The sequence below is a fragment of the Thermobia domestica genome, chromosome 14 (genome assembly GCF_964235325.1).
Source record: "Thermobia domestica chromosome 14, izTheDome1.hap1.1, whole genome shotgun sequence".
NCBI lineage: Eukaryota > Metazoa > Arthropoda > Insecta > Zygentoma > Lepismatidae > Thermobia > Thermobia domestica.
This window is the reverse complement of record NC_137467.1, coordinates 190,719,443-190,733,450: the sequence shown is the minus strand read 5'-3', so window position 1 is coordinate 190,733,450 and position 14,008 is coordinate 190,719,443.

The window sequence follows — 14,008 nt, the reverse complement described above, 5'->3', positions numbered from 1 at the left end:
AATTGCCACAAATTACTACTAAAGTACACTGTTAATGGTGGCGCTGGGTAGGGGCAAACGACTTTTCGCCCTCCCCCTGCATCCGCCTATGTGTTTACATGAATGATATAGCTCCTTATACAACCTATGCAGAGTTAATAGTAGTGGATTACTAATTACAAAGATACGTGTTACTGCTCGAGGCTCCATATGGTATTTTGTATACACATACAGTACATTAATACATTGATTTTGATACATTAATTGCCATTTAGAACTTCATCTCTACTACAATTCTTAATTCTAACTGGAGTGGTACGGTCACAGAGAAACGTATTTTTAAAGAAAGAAAAAAATGCTCATCAAGAGCAAGAAAAGGAAGTTGTTCCTTAATTTGATTTGATCTATATTTTATGGGCTGTTCTATTAGCAATGGCCTAGCCCATCACGACTACGAAATGGCCTCATTCAGTGACCACAATAACTCAGAGAGAATTAGAAAAGTAAGCAGCCAGAGTCTAATGAAAAAGCTTGGGCTTGAGACTAAGGTTTCATCCCAGCATTTGACTAGTGTTACAGAAAACAAAGGACAAATTTCCACCAGGACGACAGCTTTAAAAAAGATTTACTACCTTTTCGGTCAAGTATTTCCACTAGAATCTAATCTGACAATGAGATTGCTCTCACCTAACTCGACAGTTTTACTCAATCAAATTTGGAGTAATTGTGACATATTAAGGCACGAAAACCAAATATCAACAGAATGAAGGGAACGCAAGGCTGTCACACGATCAGATACCAAAAGTGTCTTAAAATCTTATTTTAAGCATAGGAATGAAAATCACTTTGTCAATAATTTCGAAAATTTTGCTGATTCGGAACACCCGAATTTTCTGACACGGAGTTTCGAATCCGGATCCAAGATCCGAAATTTCGGATCCGGATCCAAGATCCGGTTTTTCGGATCCGGATCCAAGATCCGAAATTTCGGATCCGGATCCAAGATCCGGATTTTCGGATCCGGATCCAAGATCCGAAATTTCGGATCCGGATCCAAGATCCGGATTTTCGGATCCGGATCCAAGATCCGTTTTTTTCGGATCCGGATCCAAGATCCGAAATCTCGGATCCGGATCCAGTGTCCGGATATCCGGATACCGGATATCCGGACCCAAGTGGATCCGGATATCCGGATCCAAAAATATCCGGATCTGGCCATCCCTATTTTACACCCCTTATAAACAGTTTAAATTGATATGAAAGTGGATTTTCTAAACTTGACTCTACTTCCGATATTATAAACATATTAAATCTTATAAACAAATTAGGTTGGTAACTGCCAGAATACATATGTCGCACCATTTTATCAATATTTGCGCATACATATTTATGTTCATAATATATACAAGAGATTGACTTGGGGCCGCGGTGGCTCAGTGGTAGAGCGTTCACCTCTGGTGCTTGGGATCCCGGGTTCGATCCCAGCCCCCGCCAAGTGAACTTTGTGGTGGACAAACACCGGGGTTTTCTCGGGGTTATCCCGTTTCCTCCCACTTTCTTCATTCCACCATTTCATTCATTACTCATCATCACCGTCTCCTTTAGCCTAACCGGCATAACCGTGGGACGTAAAACTCAAAGATTTCATTTCATTTCAAGAGATTGACTTCTCTTCATAATTTTGCACGTAACATTGCCATACACGACCTTTCTTCCTACATATTTCCCGAAATTTCATGCGTTAATTCACATGTAAGAAAATCCGAGCATCTATTTAGAAATTAGCCAGAGACAAAAAACAGACCGACGTCTCTTACTAACGGTGATTCGGGGTGTATTAATAGTACTTCATTTCTATTTCTATATAATTTCCCAATTACTTTAAAAACTGGTTCCTTTGGGTCTAGGTCAAAACCCCCACAGCCAAAACCCCCACACTCAAGAAATGTCAAAACACCCACACAAACGGTCATAACCCCCACACAAATGGACAAATCTCCCAAACGCACGAACGGTCAAAACCCCCACACTCAAGAAATGTCAAAACGCCCACACGATCGGTCATAACCCCCCACACAAATGGACAAATCTCCCAAACGCACGAACGGTCAAAACCCCCACAGCCAAAACCCCCACACTCAAGAAATGTCAAAACGCCCACACAATCGGTCATAACTCCCACACAAATGGACAAAACAGCCACACATAGCAACGGTCATAATCCCCACATAAACGGACAAAACTCCCACAAAATCGGACAAATCCCCCACACTCTGAAATGATCGTCATTTCACGTCTTTGTTGTGGCTCTTTATGACGCCCAAGAAGAATAGTTGCAACATCAGTTTAAGTGGAATAAAAAATGTTACTAAAAAGTACAAGGGCAATACATGAGTATGGGGTTTTTGTCAGTTTGTGTGGCAGTTGTGACTATTTCTGCATGTGGGAGTTTTGTCCATTTGTGTGGGGGTTTTGTCCATTTGTGTGGGGGTTTTGTCCATTTATGTGGGGATTGTGACCGGTGCTATGTGTGGCTGTTTTGTCCATTTGTGTGGGAGTTATGACCGTTGGAGGTTATGACCGACTACCAGTGTGGGGGTTTTGGCTGTGGGGGTTATGACCGTTCGTGTATTTGGGAGATTTGTCCATTTGTGTGGGGGTTATGACCGATCGTGTGGGCGTTTTGACATTTCTTGAGTGTGGGGGTTTTGGCTGTGGGGGTTTTGACCGTTCGTGCGTTTGGGAGATTTGTCCATTTGTGTGGGGGTTATGATCGTTTGTGTGGGCGTTTTGACATTTCTTGAGTGTGGGGGTTTTGGCTGTGGGGGTTTTGACCGGTTCCCGTTCCTTTTCATGGTTTGTAAATTAATACTTTACTACTTTTTAGTGCAAATGGAAACGGAACTTAAAAATTTATATTAGTTATACAAAGTATAAACGACAAATTTTATTTTTTTAAACGTCCAAATTATTTAAAACCTAAAAGTAAATCATAATAAATGTAAATAAAATAATTAGTCATATGGTTCTTATAATTTGGAAGATAAAATAAAGAAATGGAAATAAATTCCTTCCCGGGAATTTTGTGTGCCAGGGAAAAAACACGGGAATATTCCCATTTTTTATTTTCCTTCCCACCGGGAATATTCCCACTGCACATCACTACTGACGACCAGAGATGGAGTGGGTCAGTGGGTCGGTGGATCAGTGGGTCAAGTTTTCTGAGTGGGTCAGTGGGTCGTGGGTCAACGGCATGTGACCCACTGTGTCCCACCACCCACCATTACCCACTGCGACCCACCACTCACCGTGACCCACTGCGACCCACCGACTCAGTATGATCTACCGACCCTCTCTGCTCACTGCATTGTAGAGAGTATCTTCTGAAGACTGGTAAATTTGTCTCCGTTTTACTTTCAAGACCTTCATTTCCCTTCCTTTTCCACTTGTTTCTGTCTGCTTACCTGAGGTGAGTATATCTAACCAAGTGAAAAAAGAACTTCGGGCACTTTTGGATATTGATATTTTTAATAGTAATAATAGCAATACGACTTACACTACAACTTGGCTTTTAACACCGTGTGCGTGGGTTTTCTCGGGGTTCTCCCGTTTCCTCCCACTTTCTTCATTCCACTATTTCATTTATTTCTCATCATCACCGTCTCCTTTAGCCTAACCGGTATAATCGTGGGACGTAAAACTCAAAAATTTCATTTCATTTTACAACTTGGCTTTCGAGACCTGTGGGTTTTTACACCTAACTACTGGAAAAATACATTTTTGAATCACTGTAATATAAAAATTATTTATAAAAAATCGAATGTAACTATCGAATCGAATGTGCCTGATCATCACGGTCAAATTGCAAAGTCAAATGAAATTACTTTTGGTACATTTAGTTAGGCCTTAATCCAAATTGGGATGTTATATTGCTTTTATTATAATGCATAATATCCTAAGGAGGTAGTAAGGATCCGAATTTTTGCGAAACAAAATGAGTATCTTGCAAGCCGTTAAATTTACGGAGCTGAAATTCAGTGTATTAACTCTTTATTGAAAATAAACAGAATGTGTCCTAGCATTTTTTTAAATTCTCCTTTATGTGGGGGGGGGCACTTTATATATATGGAAAATTGGTAGTGAGTTGGTTTGTAAAAATGATCGTAAACGATCGATGTTATTTCAGAAAAAAAATCAGAAACAAAAAATACAGTGCTTGGCTTCATATATCCATTGCTTTCTGCTATAATAATTGCTGAAGCTTATGTTTATTATATGGAGCGCTCACAGCACAGGGCATCAACCCATAAAGTTGTGAGAAAAATAGGCATAAAATTTGTACTGTAAGCTTAATTACACGGAAATTTTAAGTTTGGATTGTACGCATAATTGTATGGAAAATTTTACACTTTTTTCCCTTTACGTTGGTCTACTTACTTTGATTTGGAACTTTGAAATTTCATCCTTTTTTCCACTGAAAAGTATTGATAATTCAACAAGGAAATAATTATACTATGATAATTTAACTGAAATTCATCGTGATTTGGCACATGGCAAACAGCAGTGTGGTAATTGAAGTTGAAAAAGGAGGGAAATTCCCATTCAGCTCTGAATACTTTCCAGAAACCTCGTTCCCTTTCGCTTTCTAGACGGGGGAAGGAACTTGGTAATGGTATCAAACCTTCATGTGTAATTATAAAAATTAAATTTATAAACAAATAAGAAATAATCAGTTTATCAGGCTTTAATTGATAATTTATTCACAAGATTCCCTATCGAAGGCGTGGTAGATGAAGTTTCTGTTCTACATGGGTCGACATTGCCAACTGACATGGTCGATATGGAAAAGGTGTATGGTGCTAGAGAGATGATACTTCTTGCTGAGTATTTCAAAACTGACTAAGAAAAATCGTTATCAGACTTAAGTTTAACAAGTAGATTGTCGATGAGAAGTTGCAGAAATCGGGTAGAAGTATTATCAATTTTCACGACAGAGTGCTAACGGGGATGAATTTACAGATGACTGATATTAGAAATAGATTAAGTGCTCAAACATTGTCCAACTTGTTGCTCATCAATGTTAATGACCCACCGCTGGACAAGCTCAAAGTAGACGAGCTAGTTATTTCTTGGCTGAAGGATGGACATCATTCCACCGCGGATGATTTACCGCCAAAAAGTTACCAACAGGAAATAAATCCGATTTCAGATTTGTTTTAGGGTGGAAAATTACGAGTTAGGGAAAATGTATACTTGTATTACTAATGGCTTATTTATGTTATTCAACTTTGTACATACTTTTTAGTAAGTCTCTTCTTTGCTTTAGGTAAACTACTTTTGAATAAATATTCATAATAATTGCAATTATGCATATTTGTAACTTAAATTTAACGTGGTGTTTTAGTGATTATACAAATTACAATTATGAGCATACTTTATGAAAATGCTCTCACATAGAGTACCAGACCACCTTTATACACTATGAAAAACTGATTTTTCAAGCCTTTTGTGAGAAAAATACTGTGAACTGAGAAACCATAACCTTTTCCATATTGTACAGGGGTATTTTCCTGCGAATAGAAGTTTCTTGTGGAATGCGTTCAGAAATTAACACTGGCAAGAATACTCTCTTAGTACAAGTATATTTTAGGCACACACTAATTTCCCCCCACCGCGAACTGTTTCAATTTCCTCACTGACAAACACTTTACTATTTTATATCGTAAAGGTCAGATCCACCGTTATTGTAACAGAGTGGTGCTTGAGCGATTGACTAGAAATTCAAACTTCGATTAGTGACAATTACAGTCTTGTTTTATTACAAGTGTAAACTCTTTAGTCAGTTCAGAAGAGGCCGTGATCATGTTCAGAGTTGATGACGATGGACTTTGGTGAGTCAGAGTAGGTCAAAGTGGATGAGAGTGGTTCATGGTGGGTGGTGGGTCAGACTGGGTCACCGTGGGTGGTGGGTCACAGTGGGTCGCGGTGGGTCACAGTGGGTCACGATGGGTCGTGGGTCATGGTGGGTCGTGGGTCTTGGGTCACGGTGGGTGGTGGGTCAGTGGGTCATGGGTCAAGTTTTCATTGACCCACGCCAACTCTGCTGACGACGCCAGAGGGAGCAAGGAGACGAGCAGCCCCCCTGGTGGCTACTCCTGCCTTCCTGACTGCACTCAGATCCTACAATCTTAAAACATTCTCAAGAAATATTTTATATCAGTATCATAGGCAATCTCTTTGTCAAATTGTACTATCAATGCGTTTACTATGTGGCAGATTAGTCCTCAAGCTTTCTTCTTTGAGCGTCTCGGTATGCACGTATATTTCAGTTTCCTTATTTAACACTTTTTCCACTATAGTTCTTTCTTATGATATATTTTAGTTATAGTTCTTTCTCATGATTTTTAATTTCCAACGGTAAGAATAGGCAACATTGTAGATATCTGATTCAACTGAAAACAGAACTGTTGTGCCTAGCAAATAACAATAGCAGAGTTGGTCGACCTTGTTTTCTTTGCATTGGATCAACTTCGATTATAAACAAAAGAAAGGTAAAACCATTGAAATGAAATCTTTGTTTTGCGTCCTGCGGTTAGGGTGACTAGGCTAAAAGAGACGGTGACGATTAGAAATGAATGAAAATGATGTAATGAATGAAGTGGGACGAAGCGGGAGAACCCCGAGAAAGCCCACGATTCATTTCGCCGAAGTGAATCTGATTCCTCTCGGATATTCGATTTTTTTTTATTCACTCAACTAAAATATTCGTTCTTTTGGAACAAATCTTTTGGGAATTACCCAGTAACATGATTTTAGCATGTAACGCGGACTACCGGGGGTTCTTTTGTACCCATCTGTTAAGATTAAATATATCTCGCCAAAGAAAAAAAAAATAGAAACTCAGAAAATCTACAGTGGCTGATGTGAACATTACATGGAATAAAACTAACTGATGTTTATTATACTTCCACCTAGAAGTGACATTACTAAATGCCAGTCACATCTCCTAGCAACGGGGGAGTAAAATAGCAAATTTATGAGACACTCTAACGTTCAATTTGCATCACCGTAAGGTATACGCTTTAGCTAAACATGTTGAACAATTATATATATATATATATATATATATATATATATATATATATATATATATATATATATATATATATATATATATATATATATATATATATATATATATATATTCAAAGAAACGATTAGGAGGGTAATTACAAAAAACGTGGACAGTGACGGATCCAGGCTATGATCAAAGAAGGGGCTAAGCCATATTTTGTCGCTTTATCCAGTGTAAAGCAAGATTGAAGCCCATTTTATCCACTGTATACCTGAGCGACAAGGTGGGGCTATAGCCCCTATAACCCCCTTGTATCCGCGCCTGGTGGTCGTAGACGCAAAGTATAACGCAAGAGTTAACAACCACATATTTCTTTCTAGAATTGATTCAGGAAGTTGGCATATTTTGTACGTATATAACTTCGTACAATTACAACTTCGCCACTGAACAGTTCACATATTTACGAGATACAGTGTTGTTTTAACGTGAAGTCAATGCAATTTGAGGATCAATTGCTGGTAATAAACGTTGCATGTTTTCTTTTGCTTTTTAGTAGGCGAAAAACCGGTTGTTACAATTTCTCTTCATGCTGGAAGGGAGTTTATTGACATTATTATACTTTATCTCTTTCGCTCTCTTTTCTGTTTCAGTTGTTTTTCTATATGAAAAAAAGAGCTGGTAAATTGCAGTTTAAACAAGTGTGCATTAATTACGTTTAGCCAATAAGAGTGATATTTTACTATTCTAAGCTTTCACATGTAGACCTATACCACACTTCCATTTTCACATGTACGCAGACACGGATACTGTTAAACTGCACTGATTGCGTGCTGTATATTAGGGATGGCCAAAAATTTTCGGATCCGGATATCCCGGATCCAGTGAGATCCGGATCCGGATCTTGCCGGATCCGGACCTAGATCCGGATCTCGGATCCGAAACTCAGATCCGGATCTCGGATCCGAATCTCAGATCCGGATCTCGGATCCGAATCTCAGATCCGGATCTCGGATCCGAACCTCAGATCCGGATCTCGGATCCGGATCCGAAATTCGGATCTCGGATCTGGGTCCGGATCCCGGATCTGGATCCGAAATTCGGATCTCGGATCTGGATCCGGAACTCGGATCTCGGATCTGGGTCCGGATCTCGGATCTCGGATCTGGGTCCGGATCTCGGATCTGGATCCGAAACTCGGATCTCGGATCTAGATCCGAAATTCGGATCTCGGATCTGGATCCGAATCTCAGATATTGATTCGTATCCAAACCTACATCTGAAATTGTGATGATAAAATTGAATATCTAAAATTCGTCAAAACTTTTTTCGGATTTACTAATATAGTAGGATGCTGTGCTTTTAAATGTTTCCATAACACGTTTGTGCTACCTTTGTTTTTTTATGTTATTTTAACCTTGCAATATTTACTTTCTTATATAAACTTTCTTATTTTCTCATATACAAATGAAATATCTTTTAAATAAGACCCTTCTAATCGCAGGAATACTGGACAAAACAAACTCTTTATTAATAGTAGTTTCTGACTCACTAGAGTCCAACCATCAACAAATCTTTCACTTCGAAGGTACAACAAAAAATATAGACTGGTTGGCGTGGAACAACAGTAGATCTTTAAACATACACACGAGAATTTCAGGAGAGCGATATGGCTGTGTAGTATTATTAGTATTAATAAAAGTGTTCGTTGTACGACTTTATTACCTAACTTATGGCTTGCCCTTCTGAGGTCAGGAGTTTGTTGAAGGAGTAAATATAAAAGAGATTTCTGTTATTTCTTCTTCACCCTCCAGGTTTCTTTAATCATACATTGCAGGACGTAACCAAAACATATCCATGCATCGTATCATTGAAGCGTTTTGTGCTTTGTATATTAGTGTTCAAAAATATTTAACATATTCGCATTTGTTCATGTGATCTCAGGTTCAATTCTCGGTGGAACATACATGAGATAATTGAAAGCTGAAACAATATGAAAATAGTATTTAAAAGTCAGGAAATTAATATTAAAACTTTAGCTATCTATTCTGACTGTAAGGCTATAGTTAAATTAACCCACACGTTTCGTGAAGATATATTAAGTCGTTATTGTTTATTTACTATAAGCTACCAGATACATCCTCAGAGGCCACTTTACACTGTAATAATCAACAGATGAAAACATTGGGAAAGGAATGGAAGGAAGGTCTCCAGAGCCTTAGATCAAGGTACTAACCTAGCATTTGCCCAGTATAACTGAGGAACAACCCTGGAAAATCCTCAGTCAGGATAGCTGGTCTCCGAATTCGAACTCGGTATAATCCAATTGCGAAGCAAGAATCCTAACAAGTAGCCTGAGCTCACTCCGTATTATTATTATTATTTAATTAACGTAATGTTCTAAAATTAGTGCAAATTAAACCCTACTTTCTTTATTGCTGATGATATAGTTAATAAGCCTACATGAGACATCAGTCTCCCATTATAGGCCTTGCTCAAGAAAGAATACCAGAACTGGAATTCAGGAAGCGGGGGTGAAGAGATTAATGAGGATGAGGAAACTATGTGCGATGCAAAAACTGAGAAATTATGACTTCATCACAGATATATTCACTTACATACGTCAATTAATATTTCTCTGATACAGGGTACTCTACTTTCTATAGTGGCAGGGAAATGGCCCGCTTTTGTAAACGAACACATTAAGCACGTGCATATAGGCACAATATCCGTGCAAAGAAACATAGGTAAAACTAGAAAAAAAATAGGGAAAGCGAGGGGAAAGTGATAAAACGCCATTCAGCTTTTTTTTTTTTAAAAAAAAAAAAGCTGAAAATAACTTAGAGCTACGAAAGACGCGAGGCGAATTTTATTGAAATGATTGTTTTTCCTTAGTGATTAGCTGTGCTAACTATGAATATGAATTAAAAAGAAAACAAGTAGCTAGCTCTGAGTTTCGCAAACTGGTTGAAAAGAAAATATTGGATAAAATTTAATAATAAAGAAGGCATTTATGATAATTAAAACAAATTAAATTCTTGGCACGACAGTCCTTTGGTTCCTACCATCGGGCTTACGTTCATTTGAAGCGGGATTTGAATGCAAGACATTTACAGTAAAAGGATCCACAGCCTAATGCCGCAGACCACTCGACTATGGCTGTCGGGTTTTCTCGGCTAATCTGTAGCACATTTACAGTAACTGATTATTTTAAAAGTTGCTCCTAAATACTGACAATCTAAGTTTTATGTATCAAATATTTCCTGCGATAATACCATACACTCTCCGACTTCTATAGACGAAAAGCTATAGTTACCCACATTATCTAATACAGAAATAAGTTCTGATTCTCTAATAGCTGCTGATGGTGATAGTCAAAGTTCACCGAAGCATGATCCCAAACCCAAACTGAGATATTGATGTCACTGGAACGCCTGAAAAGTCATTGTGGGTAAGTGAATTGCCCACTTGTCAGGATGAAGGGCGATGGTGATGTGAAATGCAGGGCTGTCAGAGGTACTACTTATAATAATTGGATTTGTAATATTCTATGTTGCCGTAAACCCTCTTCAAGAAGATAACTGTTAATTTTAGCTTTGAAAATGTTACATAAAGAGTTTTATTGCTATCATTAGGTTGCATATAAATCTCTTTATTCCGGAATTATCGGATTTATTTTACCGCTTAACTTTCACATCTCTTCTGATTTACGAATATTTAAATCACGATTATCCCCTTAAGGTCAATTAGTGATATTTTAACTTATTTTGAACCGACTATGTATATGGCTAGTCTTGTTATATGGGAATAATTGAGACTAGAAGCAGTCTACAGGCTACGTTCAAAAGAATCTTGTCCGACCTCCTGATAAACCACGTCTTTCAGCAAGGTGAATTGTGGCAATCCGATACTAACATGCGGAAATCTTCCGGTTCAAGTGAAAGCTTCCATAAGAATCAGCACCCTAATCAGTGGTACGTGCCTTGCTAATTTTTCTCCAATGTGAAAGTACCTAATTTTATTGTTAAAAATGAAAAGGTTTTTATTTCAAACAAGTTGTCATTACAGTTTTCATATTTGAACACAACACTCATGAAAAGTCATGTTAAAGCGCGACTTACTCCTGAAAAAGAATATTTATCTGTTTTTAATTTCTCGTGTTCCTCAAACTACATGCGGAATTAGTGCAAGTGCCTTCCGCTTGCATTACCTAGGTACAAACGCAATGGCGTATTTAGAGGAGAGGCTTCCGGGCTTAAGCCCCCCCCCGAAATCTTACTTACTATAGTAAACTATATGAAATATCTTGCAGAATTTTCACATTTTCAGGCAAAGCCTCCCCCCGAAAGTTAGCAAAGCCTCCCCCCGAAACAAAATCGTAAATACGCCACTGTACAAACGGCTACGATCTTGGTACTAGCACATGTTTCGGTTTCCAGATCTCAAATATTTATTTTTCAGCCTGATTCTATGTATGAATCCGAAATTTCAAATCTAGATAAGAGGCACCAAAATTCATAGTTTATTCTCGGTGCTCATATTGTGATTTACTAAATAATTATTAAATCTAATTGTAAGGTATACATTTGATATTTTGAGCAGACTGAGCAAGATAAATTTACGTAAAAAGTAGTCAATACTTGTCTTAACTGTTTATGTTTTCTTAACTGTCAATAGGAATTTTAAATATTCATCTCGGTCCTGCAACCGAGTGGAACTAGATTCGACATTTGAGCTCTCATCCGGATCATTTTTTTTCTTAAGTAAGCAAAACATTTGATCTTTAGAGTAGAATGAAGGAAACAAATAGACTTGTCAATATTCGTCTTAATTTTCTGTTCTCTTCTTCACTGTCAGGACTTCGTGAAATTACTTTCGGCGAATTTTAGATATTCATGTTTATCATAATTTGGATGGGATGTGGGTTTGGATAAGAATCAAGATCCGAGATCCGAATCCAGATCCGAGATTCGAGATCCGGATCCAGATCCGAAATCCGAGATCCGGATCCAGATCCGAGATCCGGACCCAGATCCGAAATCCGAGATCCGGATCCAGATCCGAAATCCGAGATCCGGATCCAGATCCGAAATCCGAGATCCGGATCCAGATCCGAAATCCGAGATCCGGATCCAGATCCGAGATCCGGACCCAGATCCGAGATCCGGATCCAGATCCGAAATCCGAGATCCGGATCCAGATCCGAGATCCGGATCCAAAGGATCCGGACCCAATCAGATCCGGATCTTCGGATCCGGCCAGATCCGGATCCGGCCATCCCTACTGTATATGTGCAGCTACCCGGAAATACACGTGCTGCATTAATACTGTTACTGTACAGGTATAGAGTGTCCGTAAAGTGGTGTGATTTGAACATCATTCGTACTTATAGCATGAGAACTTTTGAATCGTAAGTGCTAATGAAATGAAACTACTTCTCAGGGAAGGTCTGTCTTTATAGACATTTCTGAGGTATAAACCGTTAGGTGAGAATCTAACCTTTGTTGGGAATGCCAGTAACAGATAGATGAATAAAAATTGCACTAAACGTGAAAAATCAGGAATTGAAGGCAGCTGTGGCTTATTATTATTATTATTATTATTATTATTATTATTATTATTATTATTATTATTATTATTATTATTATTATTACAGTGCAAATGGGTAGGCTGGGTAGGAATGTATTGTTTTGAAACAAGAATGACACATTGACACCAAGTGTAGACATTCTACGGCCGTGATAATGGTGTATAGTAAAAAACCCTGTTTTCCGACATTTAATGGCAACACTGACTGTATCATACGGTGTCAAAACATGTGACTACGAATTATCCTACAGACAAACAGAAACAAACAAGAAACTTGCAAATCATTCAGAAAGACATGGTCAGGCATAGATAGATTATTACGTTCTCACCCTACCCAATAACATTCAGACAGACACCACATAACTGTCTACAGACAGACAGGTCTACAAACCACGTAACTACCTTTAATTCCTGATTTTTCATGTTTTGTGTAATTTTTAGTCACGTTCGTTTGTTTCTGGCTTTTGTGACGACGAACGCAGAGTCCCCACCCCATAGTTTATATCTCAGAAATAACTACAAAGACATGCCTTTTCTGGGTAGGAGTTTCATTTCATTCGCACTTATGGTTCTAAAATTCTGATGATCCAAAGTTCGAGTCGCTTTACTTTACGGATGCCCTGTACTATTCCCAGCTTTCATAGTACTAAAAATCAGTGGCGTAGGGAAGGGGAGGCAGAGAGGCTGCCCCCCCAAAGAGATCCGACAATATACTTTGGTCCTTTGATGTTCGTAATTTTTTATATATTTTTGTCTTTATATAGTTTTTGTTTGTAATTTTTCTATATGTACTTATAACAGCACTTGCCCCCCCCCCCAAACACACATCCTGGCTACACTACTGCTAAAAATGTAAAGGTTCATTAAATATGTGGAGCTTATTATCAAAACGTCTCTTGTCCACGGTTTTTTTTAAATCGAGATATTAATATACACGGAATCATCGAATAATTGTCTACATCTTTGCACTTTTATTTCTGGTCAAAACGTCCCAGAAAGCAGAGAAAAATGGGTTTGAAATATGCAGTTGCATTCAAAACGTTTCTTGTCCATTGCAAAATGGCGGACACCTTACAGCAATTACAGCAATAAAGTTTGGAAGCAAAACTTCCTATGTCCATTTCCATTTGAACACGATTCTTGCTATTTTATTTCTGTCTCTTGTCCATGGATTTTCCTCAGCAATTACTTGAGACAAAAGTGCATTAATTATTGCTTTCTAGAACATTTAATGGATATTTAAGTCCACAAACTAGTTGGTTGGTACCACTGGCTCAATCGAGATAATTGACAAAAGATTTGCGGAATAACCTTATATTTTATGGTGATTACATTGTTGAGGTCACATCAGTCATATTGTTCGACTTT